General features: G+C 34.4%; 1 protein-coding gene across 3 annotated transcripts in view; it reads left to right on the top strand.

The window, feature by feature from the left end:
- The window catches only part of SREK1IP1 (SREK1 interacting protein 1), a 469,058-nt gene that overhangs the window by 334,005 nt on the left and 110,659 nt on the right, over nucleotides 1-24,394 (top strand). The window lies entirely within an intron of this gene.

Below are 24,394 nucleotides of genomic sequence, written 5' to 3'. Positions count from 1 at the left end.
GTTCCCAGGCTAGGGGTCTAATCGGAGTTGTAGCTGCCAGCCTATGCCAGAGCCACAGCAACGCAGGACCCGAGCCGCGTCTTCGACCTACACCACAGCTCACAGCAATGCTAGATCCTTAACCGACTGAGCAAGGCCAAGGATCGAACCCCCAACCTCATGGTTCCTAGTGGGATTCATTAACTGCTGAGCCACGATGGGAACTCCTTCCTTTTTTCATTAAAAAACAAACAAACAAACAAACAAAAACCCCCCAAAAAACCTACTTTTTTTTGTCTGGGTTTATACTAAATCTCAGTGTAGAATTCTTTGATAAATGAGAATGAAATAATGGGTTTAAGAGATTGGGGTGTTTTTCTTCATTCCTCTAACCCTTAAACCAAAATATTTGACAAGGCAGTAGCTTCATATTGTAATCTCTAGTATAATCATACTGTACATAACATAGGATGTTGTAGTGTCAGTAGTTCATAACCTGAAAAAAGAGTGAGACCAACCATCTTGAGAGAAAGCTTATAGAAAAATCTTCTGCATTTGTAAAGTATAACATCAATCAAATTTCGTTTTAAAAGTTTTGTCAAGCTAGTATTCACATATTATGCAATTCATTCAGTTAAAGTGTACAATTCAGGGGTTTTTAGTATGTTCAAAGTTGTATAACTATTGCTACAATTAATTTTAGAACTTTTTTACCCCCCTCAAAAGAGAAACCCGACAATGATTATGTCACTCTTCATTTTCTTCTCAACCTCCCAGCCTTAGGCAACCATTAATCTACTTTTTCTTGCTATGGATTTTCCTGTTCTATACATTTATATAAATATAATCATACAATATGTGGCCTTTTCCTGGCTTCTTTGACTTAGTATGTTTTCAAGTTTAAGCCACATGTAGTATATATCAGTACACCATTTCTATTTATTACTGAATAATAATTTTATGGATATAATATCTTTTCTTATTCATTTAAAAGTTAATGGACATTTGGGTTTTTCTCCTTTTGGACTATTATAAATAATGCTGCTTTTATTCATGTATAAGTATTTGTGTGGAGATACATTTTCTCTTGGGTCATACTTAGGAGTGTAACTGCTGGGTCAATGGTAATTTTACCTGAAACTTTTGAGAAACTGCTAGACTGTTTTCCCAAGGGGCTCTATAATTTTATATTCCTACCTGCAGTATATGAGGGTTTCAGTTTCTCTGCTTTCTTGTAGCACTTAAGTCTTTCTGATGATATCCATCCTAGTGGATGTGAATCAGTATCTCACTGTCATTTTGATTTGCATTTCCTTGATGGCTATTCATGTTGAGCATCTTTTCATGTACTTATTGGCCATTTGCATATCTCCTTTGGGGGAATGTCTATTTTTTTTTTTGTCTTTTTGCCTTATCTAGGGCCGCTCCTGCAGCATATGGAGGTTCCCAGGCTAGGGGTCTAATCCGAGCTGTAGCCACCAGTCTTCACCAGAGCCACAGCAACTCGGGTTCTGAGCCGTGTCTGCAACCTACACCACAGCTCACAGCAATGCCGGATTGTTAACCCACTGAGCAAAGCCAGGGATCGAACCAGCAACCTCATGGTTCCTAGTTGGATTCGTTAATCACTGTGCCACAACGGGAACTCCAGGAATGTCTACTTGTATCCTTGGCCCTTTTAAAAATTGGGCTTTTTATTATTGAGTTACAGGAATTCTTTTAACTTTCAGATACGAGTCTCATGTCATATACATCATTTGCAAATATTTTCTCACATTTTTTACTCTCTATGATATTCTTTGAAGCACAAAAGTTTTTTAAGAAGTCCAATTTTTCTGTCTTGTTGTTTGTGCTTTTTTTTTTTTTTTTTCCTTTTTAGGGTCATACCTGCAGCATATGGAAGTTCCAAGGCTAGGGGTTGAATCATTGGAGCTGCAGCTGCCTGCATATTACCATAGTCACAACAATGCCAGATCTGAGCCAAGCCTGCAGCTATACTGCAGCTGGATATTTAACTGACTGAGCAAGGCCAGGATCGAACCCGCATCCTCATGGATGCTAGATGGATTCATTAACACTAAGCCACAAAGGGAATTCCATTGCTTGTTCTTTTATTGTCAGATCTAAGTACTTCAAAATCACAAAGAATTATGCCTATGCTTCTTCCAAAAGTTTAAAAAGCAGTTTGAGGTGTCTTGTCATGGCTCAGCGGAAATGAATCTGACTAGCCTCCATGAGGATGCAGGTTCTATCTCTGGCCTTGCTCAGTGGGTTAAGGATCTGACATTGCCGTGAGCTATGGTGTAGGTCACAAACTAGCTCAGGTCTGGCCTTGCTGTGTGGTGTAGGCCAGTGGCTACAGCTCTGATTCAAGCCCTAGCCTGGAAGCATCCATATGCCATGGGTGAGGCCCTAAAAAAAAAAAAAAAAAAAAAAAAAAAAAAAAAAAAAAAAAAGACAAAAAAAGTAGTTTTCTTAACGTTGTACCTTTAATTAACTTTGAGTTAAGTTTTGCACATGTTGTAATGATTGTAAGGAAGGAGTTCAACCTTAGTCTTTTTTGTGTAGATGTCCAGTTGTTCCAGAAACATTTGTTCAAAAGACTGCTTTCCAATAATTAAAATGTCTTGATACCCTTGTCTAAAATCAATTAACCATACATGTAGTGGTTTATTTCTTAACTCTCACTTTTGTTGCATTGCTCTGTATGTCTATACCCTGCCTAGATTACCATAGCTTTGTAGTAAGTTTTAAAATCAGGAAATTAGAGTCTTCCAACTTTGTTCTTTTCTATTAAGTTTTTTGGCTATTCTGGGTCCCTTGTATTTCGATATGAATTTTAAAATCAGTTTGTCAGTTTCTTAAAAAAAAAAAAGGCTGTGGCAGCTGGAATTTTGAGATGAATTGTATTGAGTCTATAGATAATTTGGGGAGTATTGATATTTTAATATTAAGTCTTTTAATCCATCAACGTAGGATGTCTTACCATTTAGTTCTTCACACAATGTTCTGCGGTTTCAGATTATAAATCTTGGACTTCTTTTGTTAAATTTATTCCTAAATATTTTATTCTTTGGATGCTGTTGCAAATGAGTTGTTTTCTTGATCTCCTTTTGTAATCTTCATTGATAGTGTATAGAAGTACAATTAGTTTTTTGTATATTGAGTAAATTATGTTTTAACATCAAACCAGACTACTCCTATGGCGAATATGCTGAAAGAGAAACTCATAGTAGTATAATTGGCTTTCTATGTGTACAGTTTATAGTGAAAGGATGGGAGGCATGGCAGGAGCAGGATGAGTGTTTGGTGTCAAAACTAAAAATATTTTAAAAATTATTTTATAGTTTTTCAGACTTTGCCTTGGCTGACTGGGTTTTAACCAAATACTAAGATGCTGGTTTGGTAGGGTTAAGTTGATGTTAGGAAGTAGGCAGCACTAAAAAAGAGGTGACAAACATGTAGAAATTTCTTCTAGTTCCTTTTTTCAGTATGACTAATGGGTGTTCTTGGAGAAAAACTAATCTGAAATAGTTGAAAGGTGCTGTTATTTCCTGGAGGTGAGCTCATTTACACAGGAAATCCATCTGTCAGCATTAACTGGGCTGGAAAGGGGAGACTGAAACAAATACCAGTATCCACCCAGCTTGTGGCATATGGCGGTATTTTATCAGCTTTCTCAGTGAATAGTTATTGGACTAACATTTGCATGTGCCTGTAATCAAGAGTAATCAAGAAGTTGTTACCTACATAAATTCTTATATTATTCAGTGTTAATTACTCTTATATTTTCAGGGAAATCTTTAGTCATTCAGATCTCAAGAATGTCATTAGAAAAAGTCAGATTTTCCCCAGCTAACTCTTTAATACCAGAATTTAAATTTATCATTTTGGATGAAAACTTGCTAAAATGTACTAGGTACTTTTCTCTTTTCACTTGTATCACTAAAGTTAACCTTTTTTTTTTTTTTTTTCCTTTTTTATGGTCACACTCGTGACATATGGAAGTTGCCAGGGCTGGGGTCAAATCAGAGCTGCAGCTGCAGGCCTACGCCACAGCTTGTGACAATGTTGGATTCTTAATCCACAGAGTGAGACCAGGGATCAAACCCACATCCTTATGGACACTACATTGTATTTGTAACCCGCTGAGCCACAATGCTAACTCCCTAAATCTGACCCTTTTTAATGACTCAAGGTCATCCTTTTTTACCTTAAAAAATGTCCTAAAGATATTATGTGCAAATGCAATATCAGTGATGTAAACCCTCACAGGAAGAATTCATTTGAGTTCAAAAAGCATGAACTTTGTTTTCCTGAAAATGTTCCAATTAACATTTTTTAAAATTAATGCCTTTATTGATGCATAATTTATAAAACATACAATTCACCCATTTAAGGTGTAATTGAATGTTTTTTTTAGTATTCTAGGGCTGTGTGACTATTACCATAATCTATTTTAGAACATTTTCATCATCTGAAGAAGAAACCCTGTACCCATTAGCTGTGACTCCCTGTACTCTTCCCCCTTCCACCTCTGATCCTGGGTAACCGTCAATCAAGTTTCTTTCTGAATAGATTGGTATATATTTGTATATTCTGGAAATTACCTATAGGAGGAATCATGTAATAATGTGGCATTTATGATTGGCTTCAACAATCGAAAATGACTCAGCAAATATTTTCAAGATTCATCCTTGTTGTGGCATACATTGGTATACAGTTCATTTTATTGGATGATGAATAGTCCTCTGTGTGGGGTGTGTGTGTCTGTGTGTGTGTGTCTGTACATTTATCCTTCATTTGATGGATATTTGATTATTTATACTTTCGGTCATTTTCAATAATGTAAATCATTCATGTACAAGATTTGTGTGCGCCTATGTTGTAATTTGTCTTGGATATGTATTTTTCTTGTGAGTAAATACTCTTTTTTTTTGTTATTTACTGTTTTCTCACAAAAGTGGAATGAGGCACATACAGTCATAAGACATCATAGGCACTGTAGCATGTCAGCTTTTCTGTAAAATTAGTAGGTCAAAGGCTAAAGCTTTTCATAAATGGCTTTTCCTCCAGAATTCTATCTTTTTTTTGTTTTAACTGCCGTGGGTTTTTCGACTTGTCAACACCATTTCAGAACATCATCTAAATATTATAATAAGATTGAAAGTCCTGGATGTACCTGCGTGATGAGTCAGTTGTCATCAAGTATCTTCGTAACACCATTTTCCATAGATTGAATTAGTGTGGTGACATGGGGGAGTAGAAAAACGGTAAAAATGTTCCTAGTCACTAATAATACTTTGGAGGAAACTCTAGAATTGCGCTTTAAATTAATAGCTTTGATATACTTTGGTAAGTCTATGAGTCTGAAAAAATTATTTAGTGATTATAAAAAAAATAAGATCAATGATAATATCACTTATAATATTGAGTGCTTGTTGTTTACTGGGCACTGTAATTGGAATTGAAAAATTAACAGGGCATGGTTTATGGCATATATATGTGGAATATAGACTCTATATATCCAGTAGTATGCATGTGTGTATATAGTATTTATAGTGTATAGTAGTATGTGTATATATATATATGTAAATATGGTAGTGTGTGTATATATATACATATATTTGAGTAATAAAGTGATTATTAAAAATGGAATAGCAAGAGTACATAGTACACAACATTGTAAATCAATTATAATTATACTTCAATTAAAAAAAACAAATTAAAACAAGTATGTAGCCGTGTGAGAAAGTGGTATGAGTTTGAAAAGCCAAGACAGAGCAAACTTGGGAGTATGTTCCTTAAATGTTGGAGAATTTTGCTGTGGGTTAAGGGGAACTGTAATTCAATTTTATGTCATTATCTGATTTATATTTTAGAAAAATAACTGGTGGCAGTGACAGGATAGAGAATCACTTGTTGAGGTGCCATCGGGAATGGCTGCCAGAGATGTGTCTAAGGTATAATCGGCACTAGTTATTTGATTAGACTGGTATGAAGAGGGCTGGTCAGAAATTTGCTTAGTTTTTGATGCAGAAGTATTGTCAGATATCTTTAAATTACTTTGAAACAAGAAATACAGATAATTGGGGGCCAATTAAGTCAGTCTCCTAGTTATATATTCAGTTGTTCAGCAAAATTAGTTAACAGTCTTGAACTTATTTTACACTCCTGTCTATTACTCTTCATTGCATTTCCTGGATCTGATACTCTGCTGTTTCTTTGCCCATCTACTTATTTTCTCAAAAAATCATTTCCTCACTTCTAATTTTATTTATAAGTAGACTGAAAATTATTATCTGGTGACTGAATTTGCACATACCCAGACAAGTCTGTGTCATGTCAATTATAAGAGTTGAAGACAAACGTCTTTATATCTTGGTCAGGTTGCCTATAATTGAGACAAACACTGGAAGAAGAAAAGGGTGAAGAGAACAAAACCCAGACAGTTTTGTATCTCTTGAATTCTATATAGCGAAATGTTCTAACCTTTAAGGATTTTAATTTTATAGGACTCTAGACTGGCCCAAGGGAAATAAATCAACCTGTTTTAAAGTTGTAGGAGCTTGATTTAGTGGCACTTGCCAGATTAGAAGTTATAAAACATCAAGAAAATAGATATATTTTTCCATCAGAGTTATAAAGCTGTTGAGGGTATAGTCCATGTTGAATCGTTCTTACTACCTAAGTTAGGTTGCAACACTCTGCCTCAAACTCACAAGGATTTTCTCACCTCATTCAGAGTAAAAGTAGACCTTTACATACAAAGCCCTGTGTGCTCTGTTCACTGTTAGTTTTCTCATTTCATCTTCTCCTTATATCCTCCTGATTCTTTTCCTCTCTTCACACTGGCCTCTTTGTCAGTTTTATTCCTTGAAAAAGGAATTTCTTTTGCCTTCAGGCATTTGCACTTGCTATATTTCCTCTTGGAATGCTCTTCTCCAGATATGCACATGGCTTGTTTTCTTGCTTTTTTCAAGTGTTTACTCAAAAATTACCTTTTCATTGGAGCCTTATCTGGTCACCATCCACAAAAGGCAACTGTAACATTTCATACTCTCTTCCTTCTCCTTCACATTTATTTCTATCCAATGTAAAAATTTATGTATTTATTTTATTGTCTGTCACTAACAAGGAAACACTGTGAGGGCAAAGATTTTTATCTCCTTTATATTCTCAGTTCTTAGACTCATGCCTCGTATGCATTAGGTACTCTAAAATATTTGTTGCAGGAAAGAATGAAAGAAGGAAGGAGGAAGGGAGGGAAGGAGAAGAAAGGTATAAGTTCTTCCATAATGCCAATAAATTTACTGATCAGATTTTCATCAGCTCTACTTTTAATGGTCTCAGGCATTTAAAATGTCAAAGCCAAAAAACCTAGAAAGTAACACATGACCCAAATAAACTGCATTTGCTTATACATTTTTTCCCTTATTTTTCAACTATATGTAGACGAGAGGTAAGGCCCTATTTGAGGCTGAATTTGTTCCCCCTGTTCATTTGTTAAAAATCCTAATATGAGTTTATTTAGAAATAAGGTTGTTGCTGAGATACTGGAGTAGGGTGGGCTAATCATCCAGTGTGACTGCTGTCCTTATAAAAAGGGGAAATCAGAACACATGCATGAGAAGAACATTATGTGAGGATGATGGCAGAGAACTACATGCCCAGGAATATCATGGCAGTGTTTCCTAGAAAACCACCAGAAGCTAAGAGAGAAGATTGTAATGGATTCTTTCTTCATCACTGCCCTCAGAAGGAATCAGCACTCATGACAACCTTGGACTTCAGGCCTCCAAATGTGAGACAGTAAACTACAGACATGCCTTGGCGATATTGTGGGTTCAGTTCAAGACCAATGTAATAAACAAGTACCACAATTAAGAGCGTCACATACAATTTTTGTCTTCCCATTGCATATAAAATTTATATTTACATTAACTGTAGTCTATTAAGTAGATGATAGCATTGTCTTAAAAAAAAAAGATGTGCATACCTTAATTGAAAGATGCTGTATTGCTAAAAAAATGCTAACCGTCATCTGAGTCTTCAATGAATTGTAATAGTGACATCAAAGACCACCAATTATGATATAACAATGATAAAACAGTTTGAAATAGTGTGAGAACTACCAAAATGTAACACAGAAACACAAAGTGAGCAAATGCTAGAAAAAATGTTGCCAAAAGAATTTCACGGTTACCAGAAACCTTCAGTTGGTAAAAAATGCAATAAAGTAAAGCACAATAAAATGAGGTATGCCTGTAGAATGGCTTAAGCCACTCAGTTTGTGGTACTTTGTTTTATCAGCCTGAGCAAACCAATATAGGCACTCTTAGGTTCCCTCATTTATAACAATTTATAAAGAACAATAAATTATGAATTTGAACTTAAACATGCATTTCATATGGTTTTTTTTTTTAAAGTTTCTATTTTGAAAATGTTTAGAAAATGCAGGAAACGTATTAAAGGCTAAAGTCAGAATCTCTCTATATGTTAACATCTCAAATGAAAAATGGTCATTTTTTTCAGATTTATATTTTTAAACATTTCATTTACAAGTAATTATAGATTCACAAGAAATTGCTAAGATATTACAGAGAAGTCCTTTATACCCTTTCCTCAGTTTTCCGCAAGGTACAGTGTATAGATGTACTATAATTAGCATCTTAAATAATTATAGTACAAGATGAAAGCCAGAAAATTGATATTGGTACAGTGTATGTGTTAATTTTCTATTCTTTCATTGCATCAATAAATTGGTGTGACCTCTACCACATTCGTGATACAGAACTGGTCCATTACCACAGAGGTCTTCCCTATGTCAACTACCTTTTCTAGTCACAACCCTCTCTTTCCCCGTCACCATATCTAAACCCTTGCAACTATTGCTCTGTTTTCCATCTCTATAATGTTTTCATTTTGAAGATATTCTAAAAATGGAATCCTAAGTAATGAATTTTTGTTCAAATTGGTCTTTTTTCACTCACCACAATGCCTTTCAGATTTATTCAAGTTATTACATGTGTCAGTAGTTTGTTTCTTTTCATTACTGAGTAGCATGCCATCATATTGTATACCACATTCTGTTTAATCATTCACCAGTGGAGGGTATTTTGGTTATTTCTAGCTTTGGGCTAAATAAATGTGCTATATTTATGTGAATGTAGATTTTCAGTCCTCTGCCATAAATTCTGAAGAATTCAACTGCTGGAGCCAATGGAAAATGTATGTTTACTCTCTTAATAAACTTCCAAACTATTTTCTAGTGGCTGTACAATTCTCACCAAAAAGGTATGAGAGATTCCAGTTTCTCTGAATGCTCATCCACATTTGGTAGTACTACTATTTTTCATTTTATTTGTTCTAATAAATATGTAGTACTACTGTGGTTTTGATTTAATTTCTCTAGTAAACAGTGACATTGAAAATCTTTTAAAGTGCTTATCTACTAACTATATATATCTTCTTTTCCATTTTCTTTATCCATTCATTCATTGTTAGATACATAGGTTATTTCTGTACCTTGGCTATTATGAATAATGCTGCAGTGAGCATGAGAGTACAGATAACTTCAAGATAAAGCTTTCATTTCCTTTGCATATAAAAACCCATGTAACCCATCAAATGGGCCCAAGGTTTTGGCTGCAGGGGTCTTGGGGTACTGGGACTAGTGCCTATATATTATGGGTGGCTAGGTTCTGCACTCTCTGGTGGATAGGGAAGTGTACTAGGGCAACTGTGTGCTCTGCTCAGGTCTTAAGGTAGCTTGTCTGGGAATAGGTACAGTTCTGTTCTGCCTTCCCTCTCCTTCCCCCTCCAGGCTAGTTACTTGGCCTTAGAGGTCTCCATATTGGTGCCAAAAGGCTGGTGGATGAGGCATGGTCCTGGTGCTAATAAGCTAGAAAGAGGATTCCAAAATGATGCTTGCAAGCACCAGTGTCTACATGGTAGAATGAGCTCCCCCAAATGGGTGCCATCAGTATTTATGTCCATAGAGTAATTTCAAATTACTTTTTGTCTCTCCAAGGTCAGTGGGTGGTTCTAAACTCAGAGTACTTTCAGATCGCTTCTTTTTCCCTGAGTCATGGAGCATGTGAGATTTTGTGTGTACCCTTTAAGAGTAGAACTCTATTTTCTCCAGCCATCTGCATCTCCTGAAAATAAGCTCCATTGGTCTTCAAAGCCTGGGGACTCATCTTCCCAGTGCATGCCCCAGGCTAGAGAGCCCAATGTGGGGCTCAGATCTGTTGTTCCTTTTACAATTGGAGTGCTTCTTCACTTGTAATTATCCACTCATTTGTGTTCACCCACCAGTGTGTGTGGGTCTTATATACTATGATTCTAACCCTCCTACCCATGTCACTATGGTTTTTGATTTCTATGTTTCATTGTAGATTATTTTGCTAGGTTCTGGTCTTTCTCATCAATAGTTGCTTTGTAAACAATTATAATTTTGATCTGCTTATGAGATGAGGTAAACTTGGGGTTTTCCTGCTCTACCAGCTTGGCCAAGCTCCCACTTTCATTTCTGATTTTAGCAATTTTTTTTCTTCTTCCTCAGTCCATCTAGTTTAAAGTTTGTTCACTTATTCATAGAACCAACTTTTGAAATCATTGATTTCTCTCTTGTTACTCTATTCTCTATCTTGTTTATATCTTCTCTACTCCTTCTGTTAGTTTGGGTTTTGTATGTTTTTCTCTGCTTCTTCTACTTCTCAATCTTGGTTGTTGTTTTAAGATCATTCTTGTTTTTTGATGTTAAGTGTCTATAGCTATGAATTTTCCCTTAACACTGTTTTCACTATGTACCAGTGTTTTGGTATGTTGCATTTTCATTTTCATTCATCTTAAATTCATTCTAGTTTCACTTTGTGATTTCTTTGATTCATTGATCATTTAAAAGTGTGTTATTTTACTTTCCACAAATTTTTGGATTTTCTAGATTTATTTCTGGTATTGTTTCTTTAAGTTCATTCTTTTGTGGTTGGTGAAGACTGTATGATATCTAACTTTTTAAATCCATTGAGACTTAATTTGTGAATTAACAGTCTCTCCTGGAAAATTTCCCATGATCGCTTGAAAAAAACACATCTGCTGCTCCTGTTGAGTAGGGTTCTCTTTATGTCTATTAGATTGAGTTGATACATTGTGTTGTCTTTTATTTATTTTTTTAAGTTTATATGATTTTTGTTTTTTCCATTATAGTTGATTTACAGTTTTCTGTCAATTTCTGCTTAACAGCAAAGTGACCTAGCCATATATATACATTATATATATTATATTATATACATATATTATGTATGTTCTTTTTCTCACATTATCCTCCATGATGTTCCATCAGGTCTTTTATTTCTTTGATTAACTTCGTTCTGGTTGTTCTACACATTATTGAATATGGGGTATTGAAGTGCCCAACAACTTTGAAGAACTATTGCTTCCTTCTATTCTGTCAGCTCTTATTTCATTTATTTGCTTATCTATTATTGGGTGCATAATTGCTATATTTTTTGATGTATTGAATATCTTATTAATATATATTTAGCTAATATATATTAATATGTTATGTCTTACCTGTCTTTTGTGAACTCTTTTGACCAAGACTATTTTGACTTACAGTCATGTAGTCACCCTTGCTCACTTTTGGTTACTGTTTGCATGGAATATCTTTTTCTGCCTTTTCACATTCAACCTATTTGTATCTCCGAATCTAAGATGAGTCTCTTGTAGACGTCATATAGTTGGATCATATATTTTTATCCATTCTGCCAATATGTATTTTTGACAAATTTAATCCATTGCATTTAAAGTCATTATTGATCAGGAGGGACTTCTGTCATCATTCTGCTATTTGTTTTCTACATGCCTAATAGCTCTTTTGTCTATTTCATGCATTACTGTTTTCTTTAGTGGTTAGCTGTTTTTTGGTGGGAAATGTTTAAATTCCTTTCTAATTTTCTCTTTTGTACATTCTATAGCTATTTTCTTTTGGTTACCATGGGGATTACATTTAACATTCTAAATTTATAACACTCTAATTTGAATTTACACCAGTTTAACTTCAATAAAATATAAAACTCTGCTCTTTTACTGGCAGATAACACAAAATTACATCTTTATGCAATGTCTACCCCAAACATAAACTAATAATTATTTTAAATTCTTAGTCTTTTAAATTATGTAGACGTGTGGAATTACAAACTAAATTTATAATATTACTAGCTTTTAGACTAATATTTTAAAAAATTTATATTAGTGCCTTAAAACATGTATTTAAAAAATGGAGTTACAAACCATTGTTATAGTAATACTGGCATTCATAATTGCTTGTATATTTACTAAGATGTTTATTACTTCATACAGCCTTGAGTTACCATTTAGTGGTCATTCATTTCATGGTGGAGGACTGTCTTGAGCATTTCTTGTAGGGCAGGTAAGGTCTAGTGGTAAAGAATTCTCTCAACTCTTACTTATCTAGGAATGTCTTAATTTCTCCTTCAGTCTTGAAGGAAAAAAAATCTTTTAAGAAATTCCACTTTTGCAATCTCTGGCTCTTCATTTGTATTTTCAATATTTTTATATAATGTAGTTACTTATACGTTTGGGCTATGTCTAAAATTTTAGTACTTTAGTATTTATTTTATGTTTGCTCTATTTTTTTTTCTTTTTTAGGGCCACACCTGCAGGATATGGTAGCTCCCAGGCTAGGGGTTGAATTGGAGCTGCAGTTGCCAGCCTATGCCATAGCAACACTGGATCAGAGCTGCTTCCGCAACCTACACTGCAGCTGGTGGCAACGTGGGTCCTTAACCCACTGAGTGAGGAGCAGGGATCAAACCTGCATCCTCATGGACACTAGTCAGGTTCGTAACCCATTGAGCCACAGTAGGAATTCCCTGTTCTATTTGTTTTTTTATTCCTTTGTTTTTCTTTTCCTGTCTTGGGTTAGTGGTATATTTTCTAGTGTTTTGTTTTGTTTTACATGGAGTGTTTTTTTTTTTTTTTTGTATTTCATAATATTGTTTTAATAGTTGCCCTACAGCTTACTATATACATATGTACCTCTTCACAGCCTATTTAGGATCAGTATTTTGCCACTCAAAGAGAAATACAGGAACTTTACCAGTATGTATTACTATGTACTTTCTTTTTTTGTTGTTATTGTCTTATATAGTATGTCCAGTTAAATTGTAAATCCCATCACACATTGTTATTTTTCTGCTTTCACCTGTTAAACATATCTTAAACAACCAAGAGGAAAAGAATAGTTTTTCTATTTACCCAGGTATTTTTCACTTATAGTATTTTTTCTTTCAGTTTTGATATTCCAAATTTATTTTCTGTTAAATTTATTTCCCTTTTGTCTGAAGGAATTCCTTCAACATTTCTTTGAAAATATTTATTATGATATGCCTGGGCATAAGTTCTTTGGATTTTTCCTTTTGGGGCTTTGCTAAGGTTTCGAATCTGTATGTTAATGTATTTCATGAAATTTGTGAAGTTTTCAGTCGCTATATCTTTAAATACTTTTTTTGTACCACACTCATTTTCCTTTCTTTCCTGAACATATTTAACATAAATGCTAGCTATTTTGTTATAATTGAATAACTCCCTGAGAATTTTGTTCATTTAAAACGTTCTTTTTCTCTTTGTTTTTCAGATTGAATAAATTTCCATTGATATATATTCTAGTTCACTGATTCTTTTTTGCTGTTATCTTTGTTCCATTATTGAGATTATCCATGTAGTTTAAAATCTTATTTTGTTTTCAGTTCAAAAACATTTAATTTGTTTCTTTTTATATTGTCTGTTTTGATGATGAGATTTTCTATTTTTCATTGGTTTCAAGAGTAGTTTTTACTGTTTGCTGGAGTATTTTTATAATAGATACTTTAGCTTTAGAATGTTTGAGAATTCCAGTATCTTTGTCATCTCAGCATTGACATCCTTTACCTTTTCCCACGCTGTGATACTTTGCTGGCTATTTGTACAATAAATAATTTTAGGTTGTATTCTGGATATTATAAGATGATGGTATCATTTAAATTCTATGGGTAATGTTAATAGTTTTTGTTTTTGTTTTTAGCAGGCTGTCAACCTGGTTAGCTACTCATTCCAACTCACCTTTGTAGACTGTTGTTCCAATGTCAATTACATTTTTTCAGTCTTCATAACTCTATTTCTTTTTTATATGTGTGCCATCCAGTCATCAATCTTGGACCTGAGCTGTGGTCTAAGGTTCGTTGTTTTTTTTTTTTTTTAATTTTGAAGTATAGTTAATGTACAATATTATGTAAGGTTACAGTTGTACAATAGAGTGATTCAAAAATTTTAAAGGTTGTATTTCATTTATAGTTATTTAATAGAATATTGGTTATACTCACTATGTTGTACAACGTGCCCTTATAACTTATTTTCTATGTAATAGCATGTACCTCTTAATCCCCTATCCTAATAAAGGACCACTTTCCTTCTCCTCACTGGTAATCACCAGCCTGTTCTCTATATTTTAAAGTCTGTTTCTTTTTTGTTGTATTTGCTAATTTGTTGTATTTCTCAGATTCCACATGTAAGTGATATCCTAAAGTATTTGTTTTTCTCTGTCTGACTTATTTCACTCAGTATAATACCCTCCAAGTCCATCCATATTTTTGCAAATTGTAAAATTTAATTATTTTTATTGCTGAGGAGTATTCCATTGTGTATGTGTGTATGTATACACCACATCTTCTTTAATAATTCATCTCTTGATAGATACTTAAGTTGCTTCCATTCTTGGCAATTGTAAATAATGCTGTTAGAAACACTGTGCTGCATATATCTTTTCAGGTTAGTATTTTTTATATTTTTTGGATATATATACTAAGGAGTTGTATTGCTGGGTCATATGGTAGTTTTATTTTTAATTTTTTGAGGAATATTCATTTTATTTTCCACAGTGGCTATACCAGTTTACATTCCCACCAAGAGTATAAGATAGTTCCCTTTTCTCCACATTTTACCTAATATTTATTTGTATTCTTTTTGATTGTAGCCATTATGGCAGGTGTGAGGTGATATCTCCTTGTGATTTTGATTTGCATTTCCCTGATGATTAAAAATGTTGAGCATATTTTAATGTGCCTGCTGGCCATCTACATGTCCTCTTTGGAAAAAATGTCTATTTAGGTCTTCTGCCCATTTTTAAATTGGTTTTTGTTGTTTTTATTGTTGAGTTGTATGAGCTATTTTTATATTTTGGAGATTAAGCCCTTGTCAGTTATGTAATTTGCATTTTTCCCCATTTAGTATGTTGTCTTCTTATTTTGTCAATGGTTTCCTTGCTCTGCAAAAGTTTATAAGTTTAATTAAGTCCCATTTGTTTATTTTTGCTTTTATTTCCTTTGTTTTAGGAGATAGATCAAAAAAATATTGTTACAATTTATGTCAAAGAGTGTTCTGCCAATATTTTCCTCTAGGAGTTTTATGGTTTCTGGTCTTACATTTAATTTAATCCATTTTGAGTTTGTTTGTATATTATTGTATAAAATGTTTGAAATTCATTCTTTCACATGTAGCTGTCCAGTTTTCCCAGCACCACTTATTGACAAGACCATCTTTTCCATATTGTATATTCTTGACCCCTTCTCTTTGTTGTAGATTAATTGACCATACATATGTGGGTTTATTTATGGGCTCTCTATCTTGTTCCATTGATCTGAGAGTCTGTTTTTGTACCATTGCCATACTGTATTAATTACAGTAGCTTTGTTATATAGTCAGAAGCCAGGGAGACTGATGCCTTCAGCTCTGCTCTTTCTCGATATTGTTTTATCTATTCATGGTCTTTATTGTTCCCATGAAAACTTTAAATTTATTTGTTTTAGTTCTGTGAAAAATGCCATTATAATTTGTTAGAGATTGCACTGAATCTGTGTATTGTCTTGTGCTGTGTGGTCATAGTAACAGTATTGACTCCACCAGTCCAAGAACAAGGTATATCTTTTCATCTATTTGTGCAATCTTCAATTTCTTTCATCAGTATCTTATACTTTTTGGAGTACAAGTCTTTTACCTCCTTAGATAAGTTTATTCCTAGGTATTTTATTCTTTTTGATGTGGTGGTAATTGGGGCTCTTTCCTTAATATGTTTCTGATATTATGTCATCTGCAAACAGTTTTACTTCTTCCTTTCCAATTTGGATATGTTCTATTTCCTTTTCCCATCTGATTGCTATGCCTAGGACTCCAAATACTATGTTGAATAAAAGTGGTAATAATGGACATCCTTGTCCTGTTCCTAATCTTAGAGGAAATGCTTTCTGTTTTTCACCTTTGAGAATGGTGATAGCTGTGGGTTTGTCATATATAGCCTTTATTACACTGAAGTATATTCCCTTTATGACCATTTTCTGGACAGTTTTTAATCATAAATGAAATTTGAGTTTGAATTTTGTGAAAAGCTTTTTCTGCATCTGTTGAGATGATCATATGGTTGTTATTCTTCAGTTTGTTAATATGGTGTATCACATTGATTAATTTGTAGATACTGAAAAATCTTTGTATCCCTGAGATTAATCTCACTTGACACTGGTATGCGATCCTTTTAATATATTGGATTCAGTTTGTTAATACACTGTTGAGCATTTTTGTACCTATTTTTATCAGTGATAGTGGCCTGTAAATTTGTGTGTGTATGTTCTTTGTAGTTTTGATATCATAGTAATGTTGGATTCATAGAATGAGTTCAGATGCAGGTCAGGGGTGAGACTAGAATTTCATAAACAGTTTTATTGGTTTGCTTTCCTGAACCTTCATGGTCCAGAATCTCTCTCAAAATTTCTAGTTTCTTGGTGTTCCTCTTTTAAAAGTTACCTACCCAAAAAACTAGGGCTTTAGTTGCCATACATTGCTGTGTCCTGAAAGTTCCTCTGCATCTCTGGCCAAGAGGCAGTGGATAGGAGGACCAAGGGAGGAAATAAAGCAGTCAATACATGCTCTATGTTCTTTTAACCACAGCTCTTATAAACAAAGGAGAAGTCTCCTCTCTTTCGGTTTTCATTTTTGCATGTTCCCATTACCTCTGCCTATTGCCACCACTACAGGATAACATGGGGCTGGGTGTGGGAGAACACAGCAGTCTTTCTGAACATTAGTAGTTCCCTTTCCACCCCACAAGAAAAAGCTTAGAGGGCTTCTCCTGGAGCTCTTTCTATTTTTCACCCTTGTGTCTATTTTCAGCATAGTGAGTTTAGGCTGATAGTTACTTGAGGGAAAAAAATAGTAAACTCAGTACCAGTGTGTCAGCATTGCAAATGCTTTTTTTCCCCAGAATCCACCTGTTAGGATTTCAGAGATTTCCAATATCTATTCCATCCAATATTTCCAAGTTTTATTGCTATGTTCAGTGGGATAGACTGAGTCAAATGTGTTTATATTTAAACTAGAACTGGAACATTCTCCCTTAGGCTGCAGAAATGAACTACTTGGTATGCCATTGGTACATTAAAGATAGTGACTGCATCAGCCTAAGTTATTTTGTTATGTTTTTTTTTTTTCCTTTTCGTGCCTTTCCTTCCTTTTTTTCTTCTTTCTTTCCTTTCCTTCCTTTCTTCCTTAATTGAGTTACTGGTTGCTTTTGGTCTCTCCTTACATAAACTGGAAGAAGGAATATAGAAAGGAATGCATGCTTTGTTTGTTTCTTCCAACTTATTGCGGAACTCCTCTTTTTATTTTATAGCTTACATCTTTCCATTTTTTGAGCCTGCTCCTTACCGTTTGTCTTCACTGCTGATTGGCATGTTATCACTGCCAGCAGATTTGCTCATGCTAAATCCTATTTGCTTCTCACTTAATTTTTCCTTTTTTATCTTCTAATAATCCTTTTCTAATACTTCTCTGCTTTTATGTAAATTACTACATGCATACCAGTTTTTATTTTCTATTAATGTACTATTTACAATGAAAATAAAACCTTATTTTTTCTCATTGTTGTGGTTTGTTTCTCTTTGATCAGACGTGTATGCGGGGGTGGTGTGGCAGAAAATGGGTACTGTTTTTATGATCTGGAGACATCTTGGAAGCCTGAGGCTTATATGATTTTATTTTTTTGAAGATTAAAACAAGCAGTGCTATTTTATCTTTCTTAGTGTTGGCTAACTATATGAATAACTTTTTAAATAATCTTAAAGCTGGGTTTTTCACTGCATCAGAGCTTTGAAGAAGAATTTTATTAGTCAGGAGGCCTCTATATAATTTTGGTTCTATTACCAGTTACATAAAATTGATCATTAACTTTACTACTTATTCATTCTATTTTATTTATGGATGAATTAATGATTGACCAGTACCAGCTGCAAATCTGGGTACCAAACAGGCCAGTACCTTTTACCCTTAAACTGCAGTGGGAATGGACAGGTGCAGTAGGAAGGAAAATAGAAAGCAAGCAATGGAACCAAATTGAATCCTCTAAGAAGTTCATGCAAGACTGAGGTTATGAATTAGAAGGTGGACTCTGCAAGAGAATAAAACTCATTCTGCTTTTTCTTTCCCCATCTCTTCAGTTTTACCTCAAAATAGCAAAATGCTTACAGGAATACAGGAAATATCTATAATTGGAAGTGATTATTGGAGAAAAATGAAAGCTTGAGCTTTAACTTTAGAGATAAGAACGGGCTGTGATTTGGTTCCACTCATCTGTGCTTTTATAGCTCCATGGGCTCATGCTTGTCTTAATTCTGATCACTCTTGAGTATTTCCTCCTTATTTAGTGGTTCCAAAACTAGATGAAAATATTCTTGATTTTTTTTCCTCACCCATGGCATATGGAAGTTCTCAGGCCAGGGATTGTATCTGAGTGCAGCTGAGAGCTACACCACAGCTTCAGCAGTACACCAGGCCAGGGATCAAACCCATGCTACCACAGAGACAACACTAGATCCTTAACTTGCTGCACCAGAGTGGAAACTGCAGATGCATATATTTGATGGCAGAATTTTAATTTTTTTCACTGGATATTTCTAGTACAAACACGGTTCCTAACACATGGAAGGTATTTGGTGATTATTTTATTAATCATGTGTTAGAGGGTTATTCAGAAAAGTAGTAAGCAAAAGCAATAAATTCATTTTAAGTAAGGAAAACTCAACAGAAAAGTTTTATGTACTCTAATTGTGAGAGATTGAATAAAATAGAAAATGTGTGTTAAGAATAAAATTGAAAAGCTGTGCTTTACCTATACTTACTATATTTGATTGAAATTTAGTTTTATTTAACATTTAATTTAGTGCTCTTGTTAGCAACCAGTTTTTTCTTCGGCCCAAGGTGTCTTAATATGTATGATATATCTTAAAACTCGAGCATCTTATACCTTGGTTCCCTTACATTAAGCTTCTTATACTTTTGTTTCGGTACTCTGGAGATTTCTGCCTGTCTCTTTTAAGGTGTTCCCCTGGAAACCTCCAAAGTGAAATACAAGTTTGCTATATAGCATGTATTTTAAGTCAGATCATCCCAAATTATAGTTTCTATATCTGGTAAAGAATATTTCTAGGCATTTGTTCATGTTCATATAATAGCCAGCCAGAATCCAGGAGTTATTTACATTGAGTAGGGATTGTATTGCTAGCTAAGCTAGCTAAAATTTTGAAAAGAAACAAAATTGACAGTTTATACACACACACACTGCCCCCCCCCCAAAACATATACATATAAACAGTCTACACTACCACTGTATTCTTTTAGAAACTGAGCGTGGAAACAAATAATAGAAGTCTTAGAGTATTTTGAAGTTGTAGGAGAAATAGAAATTCTAAAGTTCTCTTTGAGTAGAGGAAATTAAGGATATATACAATTTCTTAAAAACATAAGTCATTTGGCAAGTTCTTAAGAGCTGTGTAAAGCCCTCAACCTGTACACATAGCTGGCTTGGAAAAGTCATGTGTAAGTTTTCCTTTATTTTCAGTTCTCATAAGCATCAAGCATCAGAAGATTTTAAGTGAACTAAAACCCAAGTGATCATTTTCTACTTAATGGGGAATGAGTGGCAGCTAAGGCAGTCAGGGCAGTTAACTAAGAGATAGAGAAACAATTTTTGATGGATTGTTCATTTTTAAACAGATACTACCATCATTATATTTTAATGAGAAGTGGGCAGATAGAAACAAATGCACATCGAGAAAATAAAGAGTTATTTATTTAATTCTTACATGTCCTCACTGCAAAAAGCTTTGTCTCCTGAAAAAAGGATGTCAAGAAAGTTTATCTAATTATCTATCCATCTGTCTATCCATCTGGTCTATGTATGTGGTTTGTTTACCTAGGCATGGTCTAGAAGGGGAGGAAACAAAAGATAAGGAATAAAGTCTCTCTAAGTAGATAGGTAAAAACATATGGAATATCCAACATCAAGGATGTTGCTTAAGATAGTAACCAAGAAGAATTTTTATTTTTGGTTTTAGGTATAATAAAATGAAAAGAAAAACAGAGAAGTCAGGAAGTTAAGAGGGTGAGATTTATTTTTTCTTTAGTTCTCTCACATGCAGGTGTGAGATGTGCTGGTACTGGAGATGTTACATACTGGGGACAGCTGAGTTCTACAGCACATTTGTCAACTTCACATTACTAAATATAATTGAAACATTGATATAAATCACCTATTCAGAACGCAGCCCTTGGGAGTTGGGAAGAGCTAAAACCAGAAATATTTTTTGAAACAAGGATAGATGTGAGCAGAAATCTTTCATTTGGGGCTCTTATTGAAAATACTTGAGAACCCAGGACACCAGCCTTGTTTATGTAAGGAGGGACCGTTAGAGTACTTTGGCTTTACGACGGCCCTGGAGATAGATTGGAAGGGAAGAGATGAGAATCTGAATGTACACGAACATAGTCCCTTCTGAAGTAGTCTTTTTTGGGGGCACTGCCAGAGTTGTTAAAGAAAATATTATACCTTCATTTTATTCTTCCATTACTTGTCTTCCTTATTTTTCTTACCTCCCCTTGGAATTTGTGGAACAGGAAGCTCTAAGTATTCCATCTGGCTTAAGCAGGGCTTACTGTCTGTGCTTATTGTGGGCAGACCAGGAATATACTTTGTGGCCTTCACTTGAGTGAAAGGGGAAGCTGTGTATTTTCCAGGGTTTGGGTTTTTATTGTTGTTGACCAAGTAGCTCACTCTCATTGTACTAATCTGCTTTTTAAAAATACTGGTAACAATAATAGCTACATTTTATTGAACTTTTATGCCAAGGTTTTACAAAGCACTTTTGCATACATTATATACTTTATTTCAGTTGGCCCTTAAAATAATCATTTAGTGTAAGTGATATTATCTTCATTCCACAGTTGAGAAAACTGAAAGTTGGGAAAACTTATGGAACTTGTCTAAGACCACACCATTAATAAGTGGAAGTGGGGATTTCTACTCAAGCCTGTCTTCAGAGCCAGGGTTGTTAAGATTGTTCTACACTGTTCAACAGGAAAAGGTGGGAGCCTCTGCAAACATTTTCATACACGTATTTTTTGGGCAGTTCCCACAGCATGTGTCAGTTTCCAGGGCAGGGATCAAACCCACACCATAGCAACAACCAAAGCTGCTGCAGTGACAGTGCCAGATCCTTAACCTACTACGCCGAAAGAGAACTCCGACATTTTCATATTTATTGATTGGAGGATTCATGAATATTCAGGATCTGTCTTTTGAATGTTAAAGACTTGTCGCAGTAAGAATTGTTTATTTCTGAAAAATATCCAACCCCAAATCCTCGTTTCCTTAAACAGTATGATGTATATTCTAACTCTCATCTCTAGTTTTTTGAGATACTCTTGGAATTTCTGCCTTTCTAATTATATATTCTATGCCTACAATCCTCTCATAGTGAAGTCTTTCCTTTCTTAAAGCATTTTTGATATCCAATTTATTTCTCTAAATTATTTTTTGAAAAAAAGAGCCATTTCTCCTATCTTACAATATTCTAAAAATGCAATTTAATTGTATACCTGTTTGTGCAGTGACTTTTTATTAACAGTTTTGTGAAGATCAAATGTTTTAATTTTTAAATTTTTTTTTTACCCTTTTTCCATCTTTTGGGTAGTTTTGTCTATATGTTGTTTTGGATAACTGTAAAATTTTTCACATAAAACCATAAAATTTTGTGTGTCACTTTTTTGTGATATATAATAATTTTAGGTCTTGTGATAGTAATCTATTTAAACAAATGATTAAAGCAATCATGAATATCTGTTAGCCTCAGCTTCCTCATTTGTAAAGGAAAGAAAGCAGAATTACAGGGCTTTTAGAATATTCATATTGCTTTTTCTACTGCCATTGGTAAATGCGTGCTTGCTAAATATTTTTATTGATCTTGATGTTAATCATAAAAAGCTAGATAATATACTCAATATTTTAGACTAAGTATATTCTTCAGGAAGTTAGGTTTATTCTCAAATGAAGCATGTGTATGTATGTTTGTGTAGCACACACTATTATCACGTATGGTTTATGGTTAGTAGTAATAAATGCTTATATGCCTTTTGAAGAAATCTGTCAGCTTCACATGTGCAACACAAGGGCAAGAACACTGAATGGGAGGGGAAGAGAGGGGAGGGGCGAGGACAGAAGGCACACTCTTGGCTTCTAGTGTCCTCCAGCCCTGCCTTTAGACCCCTTCCTTGGTGCTTCGTGCTCTGAGGCCATGTCCTCCTTTCTAGAGACAATGAGGTGGGCATGCCTTAGGCTCTAAACAATAGATTTTTAAAACTTTTTTGTTTTGTGTTTTTTCCCCACACAGAGTTTGCCTGGTAATTCAATGAAGGGAAGCATTTCCATGTTTTTCCTTTAACATAATAAAATTTGCTTATTTAAATTTTAATACTTTATTTTACCTATTATTAATGTATATTTCAGGAAACTACCCAAGAATATATTTTTATCTATTTATTTATTATTGGCCACAACTATGGAATGGTGAAGTTCCCAGGCCAAGGATCAGACCCATGTCATAGCAGTAACCCAGGCTGATGCAGAGACAACACTGGATCATTAAACTGCAGCAGATAAAGGGACTCCAAGGAATATAAACATATATATCATATATTTTTTAAATTTTATAATGATTTTTATTTTTTCTATTATAGCTGGTTTAAACTGTTCTGTCGATTTTCTACTGTACAGCAAGGTGAGCCAGTCACACATACATGTATATATTCTTTTCTCTCACATTATCATGCTCCATCACAAGTGACCAGACATAGTTCCCAGTGCTATGCAGCAGAATCTCTTTGCCTATCCATTCCAAAGGTAATAGTTTGCATCTATTAATCCCAAATTCCCAGTCCATCCCACTCCCTCCCTTTCCCCCTTGGGAATCACAAGTCTGTTCTCCAAGTCCCATGAATTTCTTTTCTGTGGAAATGTTCATTTGTGCCATATATTAGATTCCAGATATAAGTGATATCCTATGGTATTTGTCTTTTCTTTTTATGACTTACTTCACTTAGTATGAGAGCCTCTAGTTCCATCCATGTTGCTGCAAATGGCATTATTTTGTTCTTTTTATGGCTGAGTAGTATTCCATTGTGTACATATACCACATCTTAATTCATTCATCTTTCCATGGACATTTAGGTTGTTCCCCTGTCTTGGCTATTGTGAATAGTGCTGTAATGGACATGCAGGTACATGTGTTTTTTCAAGAAAAGTTTTGTCTGGATATATGTCCAAGAGTGAGATTGCTTGGTCATATGGTAGTTCTATGTATGGTTTTCTAAGGTACCTCCATACTGTTTTCCTTAGTGGTTGTACCAATTTACATTCCCACCAACAGTGAAGGAGGGTTCACTTTGTTCCACACCCTCTCCAGCATTTGTTATTTGTGGGCTAATTAATGATGGCCATTTTGACTGGCATGAGGCAGTACCTCACAGTAGTTTTGATTTTGATTGTTCAGGGATGTTGAGCATTTTTTCATGTGCTTGTCGGTCATCTGTATATCTTCCTTGGAGAAATGTCTATTCAGGTCTTTTGCCCATAAGGGTCATTGGCTTTTTTGCTATTGAGTTGTTAGTATATTTTAGAGATTAAGTCCTTGTCAGTTGTATCCTTTGAAACTATTTCCTCCTATTCTATAAGTTGTCCTTTTTTTTTGTTTGTTTGTTTCCTTTACTGTACAAAAGCTTGTCAGTTTGATTAGGTCCCACTGGTTTACTTTTGTTTTTATTTCTTTTGCCTTGTGAGACTGACCTGAGAAAACATTTGTAAGGATGATATCAGAGAATGTTTTGCCTATGTTCTCTTCAAGGAGTTTGATGGTGTCTTGTCTTATATTTAAGTCTTTAAGACATTTTGAGTTTATTTTTGTCCATGGTATGAGAGTATGTTCCAGTTTCATTGATTTACGTGCAGCTGTCCAGTTTTCCCAGCGCCACTTGCTAA

Source organism: Sus scrofa, chromosome 16 (genome assembly GCF_054392235.1).
Source record: "Sus scrofa isolate SSC_HxYL_T2T_F1_AM1 chromosome 16, Sscrofa_HxYL_maternal_Yorkshire_Landrace_v2.0, whole genome shotgun sequence".
In the NCBI taxonomy this organism is placed as follows: Eukaryota; Metazoa; Chordata; class Mammalia; order Artiodactyla; family Suidae; genus Sus; species Sus scrofa.
This window is presented reverse-complemented; position numbering and strand designations above follow the sequence as displayed.